The sequence below is a fragment of the Ursus arctos genome, unplaced genomic scaffold, assembly GCF_023065955.2.
Source record: "Ursus arctos isolate Adak ecotype North America unplaced genomic scaffold, UrsArc2.0 scaffold_22, whole genome shotgun sequence".
NCBI classification, from domain to species: domain Eukaryota; kingdom Metazoa; phylum Chordata; class Mammalia; order Carnivora; family Ursidae; genus Ursus; species Ursus arctos.
Genome location: NW_026622897.1, coordinates 52,032,249 through 52,046,922, shown reverse-complemented (window position 1 = coordinate 52,046,922; position 14,674 = coordinate 52,032,249).

The window sequence follows — 14,674 nt, the reverse complement described above, 5'->3', positions numbered from 1 at the left end:
TGGCTAGCTGGGTATACTCCTAAGTGTGAACCAATGGGAGGTTCGAGCCAGTGCCCTAGGGGCTCAGAGGCTGGAGACACCACTGTGGGGAGGGATGTGGCGGTGTGATCAGTAAGGGCCTCTGACTTCAGAGAGGGGATTACATGAATAGATTAAGAGAGAAAGACGGGCCAGTGGAAGAGCATGGGGCTTCGGAGCCAGAGATACATGGGTTCAAATCCCTGCTCCGTCACTAACTTACTGTGTAAATTGGACCAGGTTCTTTTTCTCTGAACCTCAGTACCATCATGTGTAAAAATTCGGATAAGGCTAAGTTCGACCTCTACTTGGAAAACTTAATTTGTAAAAGTGTAAACCTTTGGTAATCCTTACCCCAACTCTATGAAATAGATAGGGTATTATCATCCCTATTTTACAGGTGAGGAAAATGATATTCACAGAGAGAGAAAGAGCTTCGCCTGAGGTCACACGGCTAGTAAATGGTAGAGCTGGGGTGGGAACGTGGATCTGAGAAAGCTATAGTCCTTGGTGCGAGGAGATGCGAAGGAGAGTATAGGGGGTTCTTGCCCATCAATCTCCCATCCGAAGTGGAGGACTCAAAGGCCAAGAAGTGACATCTACTTTTGAATGAGTTGTTGGTCTTAGGCCATCCAATCCCTGCTGTAGGGGAGGCAGGATTGTGTCTACTGCCCTCTAGGGGCAAGAGCACCAGGAGAGTGGGACCTTTAGCAGGAATCCGTCTTTCAGGATCTCCTGAAACCAAGGAACTGGGGGGGGGGGGGGGGGCGGGGGGCAACCATTCCTGACAGATTAGGGTCTGGCAACCACAGAACATTAAGTATGAACTGCTCCTAGTACTCATGCTTTTGACCTTTCCAGGCTGAGGTTAACCCTAGGAACCCCTGGTCTTTGTTGGAGACCTCAGCCTACTGCCCAGTACTCTGGCAATAATTATATACAATTATAATAAATAGTCATTATTTGCTAAGCACCTAAGACTTTACATATATCATCTCATTTAATTGTATAAGCATCCAACAAATTAGATAATCCTATTCCCATTTTACAGATGAGGACATTGGGGCTCTAGGAGATAGGTGACGTGAGTAAGTTCACACAGCTAGTCAGTTAATAACAATAACTAATGCATATTTAACATTTATCATCTGCCAGATTCCAAGTTGCAGCACACTCTATTGGTTACCCACCCAACAACCATCCCATCTTTCTGCTCACAGAATCCTAATTTTGTTCAGATATCCATCCCTCAGGAAAAGGGATTCTATCTCCAATATGACTTCCCAAGCCAATCCTTGTGATCTATTCCCTTTCGTCTGTGATAGGATTAAATCACTTGAGACCCAGCTCCAGCCAAAGGTATGGGAGGGCCATCAGTGAGGAAGTAACATATGTAAAGACTTGGAGGGGAGAGACAGGGAAATGCTTTCTCACTCTTTTTTTTTTTTTTAAGATTTTATTAATTTATTTGACAGAGATAGAGACAGCCAGTGAGAGAGGGAACACAAGCAGGGGGAGTGGGAGAGGAAGAAGCAGGCTCCCAGCGGAGGAGTCCGATGTGAGGCTCGATCCCATAACGCCGGGATCACGCCCTGAGCCGAAGGCAGACGCTTAACGACTGCACCACCCAGGCGCCCCCTTTCTCACTCTTAATAAAACACAAAAGATGCCTGGGTGGCCCAGTCAGTTAAATGACCAACTCTGGATCTCAGCTCAGGTCTCAGTCTCAGGGTTGCGAGTTCAAGCTCTGCATTGGGCTCCGCACTGGGCGTGGAGCCTACTTAAAAAAAAAAACAAAAACCCAAACACAAAAGAAAGAGATGACCCTCTTCTGTTGCATATTGCAGTGTCTGGATGTGATGGCTGGAACTGCGGCAGTCATCTTTTGATCACAAGGAAAGTCAGCCTAGGAGAGTATCATTCTGGCTGGAGTATTTGGTGTTTATAAGGGGAGACGGGCCTAGAAAAGCCTTTGGGGTCTTCCTGGGAAAGGCCCAAAATGCCAGGGCAGGTGACTTGGTTTGAATTTGGTAGAAAATGAGGCGCCAATGAAAGCTTTTCAGCAGAAGTATAACACATTTAGCATCGTGCTTTAATGTGCATTAATTCAGCAGGTACAAGCAGAACTGATGTGGGAAAAGACGGGGAGGGGGAGTTCAATTTTAAGACTTTGGGGGTCCCTTCTCCCTGACCACCTCACGAAGGCACCGCTCGCTGACGAGCAGAGCCCGAATGTCTGGCATCCCGCAGAAAGGCTTCAATGGCTCGTGAGCACACTCACACCTCACTCTGTGGGTTCCTGGCTGGCTCGAGACTCGCGCATGTCCTGGTGCACGCAGCAGAGGCGCTGACAGCGCCGGAGGACTGGGATCAGTTACACGGGGAGAGGAGGTAAGACTGCCAGCACTGCGCTGCGGAGAATCAGCACTGAAAACAAGAGGCCCCAAAGGAGCCCAAGGCAGTCTCTCCTCACTCAGCCAGCTGCAAGGAGCTCAGAGCTCAGAGCAGGAGTTCCAGGCTCTCGGAAGGCTGGAAGCCTTCGCTGCACGGGAATGCAGTGCGGCTACATGGGATTTGAGGACCAAGGGGGGTTCTAACGTCACCCTCTTACTAAGAAGCTGGGCCGGTTCTGCATGATTATTGGGAGCACCTTGGTCTTCTGGCTCTGGCTCTGGAAGTGAGGGTTGCACTACACTTCCTCCATGTTGTCACTGGCTGCGGAGAACTCCTGCCATTAGCTGCTTTTGGGCCATCGGCAAGCCGTTTTCTGAGCCGCCTCAATTACTTTCTATTTGATTCATCACCTATTTGAGGCTCTGAGAGTCAGCACTGGCGTCTCTTTGACAAGCTCTAGACGGACATGTACGTGTCTCCTACACCTTCTTTAAGATTAAGTTCTTGGCACATTCTTTCTTGATGGTCTGTGAACATTGCAAGGTTTTATGAAAAGTAAAGTGGCCCCATGAAGTCATCACTCTATGTAACAAACCTGGCAGGTAACATAAATGAGTGAAGGGGACGGAGTTTAAGTGAAAGTTGCAGTCCTCCAGCGGACACATTTGTTTCTGCACTTCCACAAGAAACATGCTAAATCCCAACTTTTGGAATGCCTAGCTCTTGGGTCTAAACTCCACTTCCCTACTTATCTTTTTTTTTTTTTTTTAAGATTTTATTTATTTATTTGACAGAGAGAGAGACAGCCAGCGAGAGAGGGAACACAAGCAGGGGGAGTGGGAGAGAAAGAAGCAGGCTCCCAGTGGAGCAGGAAGCCTGATGCAGGGCTCGATCCCAGAACTCCGGGATCACGCCGTGAGCCGAAGGCAGATGCCTAACGACTGAGCCACCCAGGCGCCCCTCCACTTCCCCACTTTTCACAGAGACCCAGGTATTAAGAAATATTTCTCTCCTTAAAGAAAAACAAGAGTGCAAGTATCATGACAAAATAGTGTGGTGGAGACAAGAGAGTTACAAAGGAGATACAGTGGGGCCCCTGGCTGGCTCAGTTGGTAGCGCATGCGACTCTTGATCTCAGGGTTGTGAGTTCAAGCCCCACGTTGGGCCTAGAGCTTACTTAAAAACTAAATAAATAAAAATAAAAGATCCATTCGTGTTTTCTTGAAGATTTTATTTTTTTAAGCAATCTGTACACCGAACGTGAGGCTCGAACCTACAACCCCAAGATCAAAAGTCCCACACTGCACCAACTGAGCCAACCAGGTGCCCCTAAAAGATCCACTCTTTAAAAAAAACAGCAACAGCAAAAAACAAAAGTGCCTATGGCATCTAACAAGGATGCACAACTCTCAGCTCACATGAGAGTGAGAGCCCAGTATGGCCAGATCTTCTGCTTTTAAAACAGAAACTGGAGATCCAGAATCTCATGTGAAATCTACCAATTTTACAATGTTGGCTCATTTTCCTCCACTTCCCAACTGTGCTTGCATGCTCTTCCCACCACAGCAATGCACCTGCAGCCTCCCAGACCCTGTCTTTCCCGTCTGCACACTCTGCATTTCTGGGCTCCTACAACACATGTCCTCCTTTTCTCTGCCTGGGAATCTCTTAAGCAATTTCTCAAGGGCTCAGATCAATGTACACTTCCTTCTCCTTGTAAGATTAGGTGCTCTTTATTCTTTCTATGCTCCCACCGTACCCTGAACATACCTCAACAGACCTCTTACCACATTGTCCTGGAACTGCTGGTTTCCTTGTCTGTTTTTCACCAGCCCGAGAACTCCCCGAGGGCAGGGACTTTCATGGTCTCTGACCTGAGAACCTTGGGTAGGATGGTGGGAAATACGCCAAGAAAGGGAAAATAGCTTACTCAAAGGGGAAAAGAAAAGTTCAAACAAGATAGAGAGCCAGGGACTTGAGCATTTAAAGTAATGGGTCCGAGAGGTGATGGCAGGTGATAAACGGAAGACAAGCCCAAGAGCCAGGAATCAGGATGATTGAAACAGGTCAGGAAGTGGAATGGTTCAAGATAGAAGCTGTGGATGAGGTAAGGGTGTCCGGAGCCTGTTTTTACAGAGGGTACCGAATGTGATAGGGACAGAGGTGGGTCTCACCGCCTTAAAGTCTTAGTATTGGGCTCCACTGTTGTTAGCTCGATAGTCTGGTGGGTTTCTCTTCTCCATTCCAAGGATTCACCGTCAGCCAGCATTTACTGAGCATTTTATTCTGTGTCGGGCACTGTTAGGCACCGTAACTACAGAGCAGAATCAGATATGATCCCTGCGCTCAAGCTTGTGGTCTGGCGCACGAAATGGACACATAAATAGATAATGACAAGAAAACGAAGTAAATGCTACAATCGAGAGAAGCACAGGGGACTACAGTAGCGCAGAGGAAGGATCCCTGATCCATTAAGGTCCGGAAATGGTCATTTACCTGAGGTCATACAGCTGGGAGTGGAGGGGTGGAAGACCCAGGATTAGAACCCAGGCCTGTCAGACTTAAAAGCCCACTCTTTTTCATTGAAGAAATTGGGAAAAGACAGAAATGACTTTATGGTGGTGGGGGAAATTTAGGTGTGCCGGCTTGGTTAAGCGGCAAACTGCGTGACTCTACGTTAAAGTTGGTTTAAAAAGATAGTTGTTTGAGGGGTAGGTGGGTGGCTCAGTTGGTTAAGTGGCTGCTTGCAGCTCAGATCATGATCTCAGGGTCCTGGGATCGAGCCCCGTGTCTGGCTCCCTGCTGGGTGAGGAGTCGGCTTCTCCCTCTCCCTCTCTCCACTGCTCATGCTCTCTCTCTCTCTCTCAAATAAATAAATAAATAAATGTCTTTAAAAAAAAAAGGTAGTTGTTTGAGATTTGGGAAGCAGAAGTGAATCAGCAGCCATTGATCACTGAAGTCATGGACAGATGTGGAGGTCCCAGAAGGTTCCAGCTTGTCTTCACTCTCCTCCACTTCACACCCTGCTCTTCCTAACTGCCGACTCTGCTGGTCAATAGAAGCTCCAAGCCCACCACCAGACCCCTGGCTGTGGACCCACAGGCTTCTCCTGTAGATTTCTCTATCAGCTTTCACAGCCCCCTGTCAGCTGGATGTGCTTGACTTCTGGAACTGACTGGTTGGTGACTCCCCTGATCAGCCCCCTTTCAGAGCTGCACTGCCCCAGCCCCTCCTCCCACAATTGATTAAGTTCTAATTTCTGGGGGCACCTGGGTGGCTCAGTCTTTAAGCGTCTGTCTCTGGCTCAGGGCGTGGTCCCAGAGTCCTGGGATCAAGCCCTGCGTCAGGCTCCCTGCTCCACTATGAGCCTGCTTCTTCCTCTCCCACTCCCCCTGCTTGTGTTCCCTCTCTCACTGGCTGTCTCTCTCTCTGTCAAGTAAATAAATAAAATCTTAGAAAAAAAAGTTCTAATTTCTGTAATAAATCCCTTATCCCACAACTCATAGTGATTCTCCTTCCTTAGCTGAATGCCGACTGAAATACTGTGCTTTCCCCAAAGATGAAAATAATTGAGCCGAGAGAAGAACAGCCTAAGTTTAGAAGTCCAGCTTCACCAGTATCTCCATAACTCCAGTGCCCCTGTACTTCATAGTTCAGTAAATATTTGTTGAATTGAATTTTTAGGTTGCTTCTGGTTCTTCATTGGTACAAATATCATTGCACGGAATAGTTTCTGGGGAAGAGATTTTTCTTTTGTTTTTGTTTTGTTTTGTTTTTTCTTCTTTTAATTCTTTTCTCAAGATCAATGCGGGGGCATGGAGTCATTTATGGCTCAGGCTCTGAAATTCTGACCCAGGACAATATCTGTTGTGCTGGCTACATGTGTTCTTCATCTCCTGGGGTACAATAGATTTTCCTCTGGCTTCAATTTCCCTCTCTCTCCCTCACCTTCTGTCCCTTGCAAAAACAGAGAAAAACCTCACTCTTGTGTATTTTCTCCAAAGAAAGTATTTCACACTCTAATCAAATCAGCCCCAAAAGATATATTGGGTTACCCTTATGGGAATGCTCTTCTGGCTTGGCTGAGTTGGAAGTGGGAGAAACAAAGACATCTGGAAGTGGAGGACAGACAGCAATCAACTTTGAACCACTTAATTGCAGGGGAATTTCCTCCTTGCTACTTACACCATTCAGCACTTGTTGGGAGAAGACATGTTACATGCTCACTTTGCCTCCTGGAAAGCTGGGTTAAATGCTGTTCCAATTAATCAACCATTTATGGAATGTCTGTCCTAAACCAGTCCCTACACCGGTTGTTGGAGATACTGCTCTTGAGGTGTTTTCAGCCAAAGTGGGAGGGAAACACGATGAGTTATAGCTCAGCCAGCCTATAATAAGTGCTAGAAAAGAGGCATAAGCAAAGCACTCTGGAACAGAGGAGGCAGCAATCATATCTGACGATATCATTGGCAATGGGAAGGGAGAAAAGTGTTAAAGAATGTATAGGGAGAGCGAGGCAACCTTTTTAAAAAATTTTATTTATTTTAGAGAGAGATAGAGAGGGCGAGAGAGAGTGTGGAGAGGGGCAGAGGGGCAGGGAGAAGGATAAGCTGACTCCACGCAAAGCGCTCTCGATGTGGGGCTGGATCCCGTGACGCTGAGATCATGACCTGAGCTAAAACCAAGAGTTGGCTGCCCAACCAACTGAGCCACCTAGGTGCCCCAGGAGGCAACATATTTTAAGCACAGACCTGGGTTTCACAGAAGAAGGTGAGCAAGGGGAGAGGGCAAACAGTCACTGATTATCTACCCTGTGCTTCTTGCTGAGCTAAGACTGTACTTGTGTTATCACATTAACCTTTCCCAAAACCCATCTGGAGGAAACTGAGGCACAAAGAACGGAGGTAATTTGCTCAAGAACTTGAAAGAGGTAGAATTGGGATTCAAACCCATATCTGTTTGACTTCCAAGAACACGCCCTGCTCCCATCCGTGCATGGAGAATTATTTTCAAAAGACATTTGAGATGGACTATAAAGAATGAAGATTTTAATACACTTCAAAAGGCCAGAGGGTGCAAGAAGGGATGGCATCAAAGGATTCCAGATGAAGAATGGGAGGAGAACAGCCCCAGGGTTTGTCTCAAGAAGCTCAGGCAGTCTGGAGTGACTGTGGGGAGACACTGCCACATGCCCATATCACTGTCTTCTCGGGTTCCACATGTCATTCGGTAATTTACTCAACAGTGCTGGGCATTCAGAACTCAACCTCTGTTCTTAAAGTCTCTAATCAGTCTGGTGAGATTAATTGCTGTCACCATTAGACTGCCTTGTACGCTTCAGCTTAGGGTGTGTGTGTGTGTGTGTGTGGGTGGGTGTGGGTGTGTGTGTGTGTGCGTGAGCACATACTCATACAAGCGTTATTTGGACCATTTCCTTCCCACAATCATTTCTCAACAAATAGATTCCCCAGGCTCTCCAAAGGTATGCATTCCTTATTTCCTCTGCCTTCAGCAGGGCGTGGATTTGACCTGCTGGCCTTGACGTGATAAGTTTAGAGCTCACAGCATCTTAGCAAGTGCCCTTTCAATCCAAGAGAGACCTGATCTGGTCTTCCACGAGCACACTTAGAAAATAATGATCAATCCTAGGGTTGCAGGGAAAAGATCTTCACTGGAGCTGACAAGGAAGCGGACACCCTGTACCATTTCTCTGCAGACTTTGCAAGTGCTCAACACTTCTTGAAAGAGAATATGGTTCCCAAGCCTTTCGCTCAGCCGGCTGGAGCCTAGTTTAAAAAAATGCATTTCATCTCTGGCAAATCACAGCAAAACGTCATAAACAGCTGGAAACTCTCTGAGGTGAAGACAAGTGGGATATTATGTTTGGATTTATTGCTCCCTCCCCCGTGATAGCTGATTTCCATTTCCGACAGGGTTATTATTTCCATCTTTATGAAATATCTTGGATCTCACCTTGGATAATTACTGATTATCATCAGCTCCTCACCTGAGGCGTTTTAGCATTTGGGTGAACCTGAAAAATATTTTTTTTTTCCAAAATATGTACTAAGGAAAACTCAATGTGTGAGATTATGTCTTTATTTCTATTTTCATTTGCAATTCCCTTTGGTTTTCTGATGATCAAGTCATTAATCAGTGTCAAATCACCATCCAGAGCACAGACAGTGTATTTACCACTTGGCTTCCAATGTGGATTAAATGGCAATAACTTGTGTTACTCAGTCTGGTGCTCTCTCATTACCGTGGTAATCACAGACCCAAGAAACCTTGAGGGTATTCACAAGATCTCAGTAGCCATCTAAGGTTTTTAGCCAAAGGTGTACATTACAATCTTCTGAAATTTGATAGAGCTCCCTAAGTTAGTCCAACAAGTACTCCCAGTTGAGGACGACTAAGAGTCCAACATCCTTCATTTCACTCCTTGACGTTGCCATTCTATGTGTCCCTCCATACTTCCAACCTTTGCTTCTTATTCTTCTGCTGTGATACCTTTGATAACCCCCTCCCCCACTTCTCTGCCTGGTAAAATCCTGTTCACTCAAGAGGCCCAACCCAAATGCTACCTCTGCTATGAAGCTTTCTGTGATGAAAATCTTTTTCTCCCCGATCCTACAGCACTTCTGAAACATCTTTATGAACATTCTGTGTTATCACGTTCTTCTATGGTACATAGAGCCATCTGCATGTGTCTAACCTCCCCACTCAACCGTGAGCTCCAGAATAACGGTGGTAACTTATTCATCTTCATATCTCCAAGGGCTGGCATGGGGCCTAACACTCATTCACCGAATGAATGAGGAGGTTGATACTCAAAAGTAGACCGTGCATTGGCCCATTTAGTTTAGTCAGATCTGGGTTTCCTCAGCATTTCTTGACTGAGTTGCTTACAAAAAGAGATGTGCGAGGATGTTCTAGGCAAGCACCTAAAGGGCCATATTCGTTTTTAATATCCTTTTAAAAACATCACTTTCCCAACGAAAGTGATAATAGCTCCTTTAATTTGAATTAGTAATGAACGGCTGGATAGCAACTTGAACTTGAGGATTTGTTTTCAGGAAAGCAGACAATCTCACGAAAATCCAAATCTAAATTGATTGGTTCAGTCAGTGTAGGAAATGTTAGCCTGAAAAATCAGGAGACCTGCCCGTGGTTCCTGTGTGACTTTGTGTAAGTTACTTCTTCCCTCTGGGTCTCTTCTGTAAAATGGGGCATTAAACCGAATACCTCTGAGGTTTCTGCTAACTCCAAAGTTCTATGACCTTAACCAGAATCACCAGTAAACTGATGTAGTAGTTCCTTTATTTTGGTTCTACTCCATAGTACTGAGGGGAATGGAGTAGTCTTATTAAGATGCTAAGGAGTTTTACAAAATGCATTAATACATCATAACAATGACATAAATCATAACGATCACACCTGTGAAGAACCTTGCAAAAGAAAGGAAAGAATCATCCATGGTGCTACCACTCTAATAAGTGACTGTTTTGGTATGTGTTCCTCCATTCTTCTCATATGTATATGTGTCCTCTTATATATGCATATATATATATGTACGTACATGCTTTTTCACATATCGTAAGCATATTCCTTGATGTTAACTATTTGTAATTTTCATTTTAAATGACTACATACTGAGTAAATAGGTAGGACATGCAAATACTCTTCTATTGCAAGATAATTATGTTGTCAATTTTTTGATAGCATTGAAATTAAAATCTCTATAAATATAACTTTATGGATTATTTTGGATAATAATAATAATACATATTTTGGATTATTCCCACAAATGGGAATCCTCTATGAAAGGATATGAACATTTTCATGACTCGCACAGTACCCTGCCTTATTTTAATAAGCATCTGTGATTTTGCTGTGTAGTACCCTATTTTTCCTAAGGGAAGCCAAGCCCACCCCCACCCTACTACCACATGCTTTGGAATAACTGACTTTGCCACTCAGCCCCCTCCTTTCCAAAGAGTAACATGTGGATAAGGCCTGACAAATCAGGGTATTACATTCCCCTGGCCACAGTTTAGGGATAGGCATGTGACCCAGATGGAGCCAGCAACAACACAGCAAGACTTTAAATAAGACTGTTGGAAGAGATGGCATGTGCTTTTCTGCTGAGGCTATCAGCAGGGAGGATGGTAGAAGCCTGCAACTGCTGGGAGTCAACACATGGAGCCTGCGAATGAAGCCAACACAGGAGAAGACAGAGCTGAGGGATGGGAATCCTCTAGATTCAGTAATGCCTGTAGCCAGAACTATTCTAGGACTTACTTTGCAGTGAAGTGAACCAAAAAGTTTCACTGTTCCTTAAACCATTTCCTCCACACATTCATTCCTTCACTGACACACAGATACACTCCTAACTGGTATGAATAGAGTTGTTTTAAAAAAAGAAATCCTTTTTACTTATCTTTTTTAAGTAATAAGCTTTGCTTTTTAGAGCACTTTCAGGTTCACAGTGAAACTGTGTAAAAAGGTCCCACGTACCTCCAGTCCTACCCAGCCCCTCCACCTGCCCCCCCGACATACAATCTCCCTCTCGACACCCCATGGCAGAGTAGTACATTTGTTACAACTGATGACCCTACACTGAGGTGTCATTACCACCTGAAGTCCATAGGTCACCTAAGTGTCCACTCCTGCTGGTGTACATTCTATAGGTTTTGACAGATGTGATTTTACTTTTAAGTAAAACTACATAAAGGATATAATCTCACATGTACAGCTTGATAAGCTTTTACCTAGGCAGATCTATTCATATAACCCCTACCCAGATCAAGATCTAGAACATTCACAGTTCCGTGGTTCCTCTGTGCTCCATCCATGTAGTTACTCCTCTAAAGTTATTTACTATTCAGGCTTCTTTCACAAAAATTATTTTTGCTGCTTTTGAACTTTATATAAATGGAATCTCACAGTGTGACTGCAACCTCTTAGCCTCTTAACAGCTCAATCCTGCTGTCACAGGGGGAAGAGACTGGGTGGCTGAGGATGCGGGGGTGGGGGGAGGAATGAGTATGTTTTGCATATGAGGATATGTTGCGAACAGAGGGGAGATTATGGCAGATGATGTTTTTCAAAAATGGCCACAGCAGTATTTCTGGTTCCAGGTATTCTTTCAGAATTCTACCACTCTTCCATTAGCAAATGGAATCTATTTCCCTTCCCGTTGAACCTGGGTGGGCTTGACTGTTCTAATCAAGAGTATGGCACAAATAATGACATGACTTCCATAGTTTGGTCATAAAAACTTCCATAGTTTTGTCTCTTTCTCTCCAGACACTTCCCCTTGGAATTTGGCCACATGTTGCAAGGAAGCCTAGGCCACATGGAGTTGTTACGTATGGATGTGTCTGCTGATAATCCCAACAAAGATTCCAGGCAACATCAGTTGCTGATCATATGAATGAATGAGACCTCGGATGATTCTAGATCCTTGGTGCCAAGCTGCCGCAGTGGACACCAGAGGAGGAGCGATGAACTGCCTCCACTAAGCCCTACCAAAAAGAAGATGTGAGTGAACTAAATTGTTTAAGTGCTATAGCACTGATTTGCTACGCAACCACAGATAACCAGAATTCTATAATATCCGTGTTCTTGCGAAGAGTCTTCTGGTGATATCTGACGATCACAAATTACTCTTCTCTCTAGGTCCTGGTTTCCTCAGCTATGAAATGGACAATGATTACTATGCCACGGGAATGTTGTGAGGTGTAAATGAAGTAACGCACACGCGGTGCTCTTTTTATAATTGGACTTCAAGAAATGCTACTGAATATTTTTTCACCTTACTTCCATCAAGTTGTTCTAGATTTGCTGCTTCGTACAAATGCCTACCACCTGATTTTGTCCACACACAAATGGGCGGGCACATTGCAATGGGGTCGCTTCCATGCTGCTCTAACCCCTCACTCGCTCTAGGGGGAGCCAGCCACCATGTTGTGAGGATGCTCAAGCAGCCTTACAGGGAGGTCCACAGAGCGAGAAACAGACCTCTTCCCTTGCTCAAGTGCCAACCACGGGAAGGAACTACCTGGGAAGCCGACCCTTTGGCCCCCGTCAGTCTTCAGACAGAGATCCCAAGCCAGAATCACTCAGCTAATTTAATTCCCATAGAAACTGCGAAACCTGTACGAAATGAAACGGAAAAACCAAAAAAAGCCCCTTATTATTGTTTTAAGTCAAGGTTTGGGATAATTTATTATGCACCGATAGTTAGCTAATAGCTACAGCAACATGGGAAGGGATGTAGGCGAGGAACTGATCCAAGGTTGAGGGCTGTTTTAGGGTTTATGTGGAAGGACAGAAACGGCTGAATGAACTTGAAAGTGCCAATGAGACGGAGTTTGAAGTAAATGATCACAGGGCCCAGCTTAGAAAGGGAAGAAAGTAAAGCTGGAGGAAGGGAACAAACTTGGAACGGGTAGACTATAAACTACAGATTTCACTGAAGCTGAAGAACAGATTTGGTGAGGGTAAAGAGTAAAAAAATCTGGAATAAAAGAAGGTCTTGTTTAGAAGGTGGAATCCCTTGGTTACTGATTTCAGAAGTGGAATAGTTCTGGAGAACAAAGTACAGGATATGATCAAAGAAATGGGTGGTTTAAGGGCAGTGCTGGGGAAGCTTGTTTTTTTGTTGTTGTTGTTTTTTTTTTTTAAATCTTTCTGGTGAGGACAAGGGCAGAGGGGACAATGGGGCAACATAAACTAATGATAGCAAGCTGTTAAAAAGTTTCTAAGATCCCATCATCCCTAGAGAGATGGAATGAAGATGGAATGGGAGTTTGCATACCTTGATAGTAAACGCCTCAATGCAGGGGTAGCTGGTCTGGAAGTTGTAGTTACAAGGTGAGGAGAATGCCAGCTTTTACTCCTGGTTCAAGATACTAAAGATGGGGACAGAAGAACTCCATTTGAAAGGGCTTTAAGAGAAGCACTTAACTTTAGGACAATATCAGATTTTAGGCAAGATAAAGAAGTGATGGCAGTGTTCTAGGAAAATGTTAGATATGCAAGGAAATTTCTTTGCATTGACATGGGTTTGCCTGTAAAAAAGCTGGAACTTTATTCTGTTGGCAACTGGAAACCACTGGAAAGTTTTATACAGGTGACTGACATGGTGAACTTTGAATTTTAGAAAGCCCACCCTGACAGCAGTGGCAGTATGGTAGATGTACTAGGCAAGGAGTGTAGAGAGGTTCTTTTGCAGGAAGACGGTTGGGAAAAAAGGTCCAATCCACACAGGTGATGAGGCCTCATCATCAGCCCACTGAAACAATGGGGCCAGCTATTTACGAAGTAGAGACTACAGAATTTAGTGGGCAGTAAGGGAGAGGAGTTAAGGCAGTTGACAGGGCAGGGTCCAGGTCTTTCACCTCGTTTCTGAAGCTGTTTTAGATTGTTCAAAGCATTTGATCTTCCATGAAACCTAGGTATGTAACTGCTGTTCCCCCCCTTTACTTTTCCTTTTTTGTGCCTCAAATCTACTTATCTTGATCTGTATTTTATATTCCACTAATATAATTTATTACTAATTTATTTTTAAATATAATTTATTTTTTTGGTTTTGCTATTCTCATTTTTAGTATACACGTTGGCTATACCATTGTGGTAATAAAGCTTTCCAAAGGTAAGAATCTAAGGGCAGTGTGGTACAGTGGAAAGACAAGCCGCCTGTAAGTCAAAAGGGCTGGTTTCCGGTCCCAGTCCTGCCATGAAGTTCCTGTATGACGCTGGTTAACTCAACTGATGTCTTTGGACCTGTCTTTTCATTTTTGAAAATGAATAGTCTTATCCATTGCGACTTGCCTACCTATATAATATAGGGAACACAACAGATATTTTCATGATAATTGTGAATACCTTCTCCAATATAGCACTACAAAATTAGAATAGTGGATGGTAAGCCTCTTGAAGTCTATTTCAAGAAAGCTGCTTAACCTGGTTGGTCAATAGAGAAATAAAGTTTGAGACAAATATTGTACTCCAATACATTTTCCCAGACTAGAGGTAGTTATACTCGTGTCTAGTAGGACAATAAGTCTTGACTTTTCTTTTTTGAAAGTGGAGGACGGCTCTCATTCATCATATACTTCCTAGACCTAAAGTGCCTTAACTTGAAATCATGGCTCTGCTACTTGTACTAGCTTGTCACCTTAGGTAAACTACTTATTCTCTCTGTGCCTCCGTTTCTTCATCCATAAAATGGGAATACTGTATCTCAAAAGGCTAT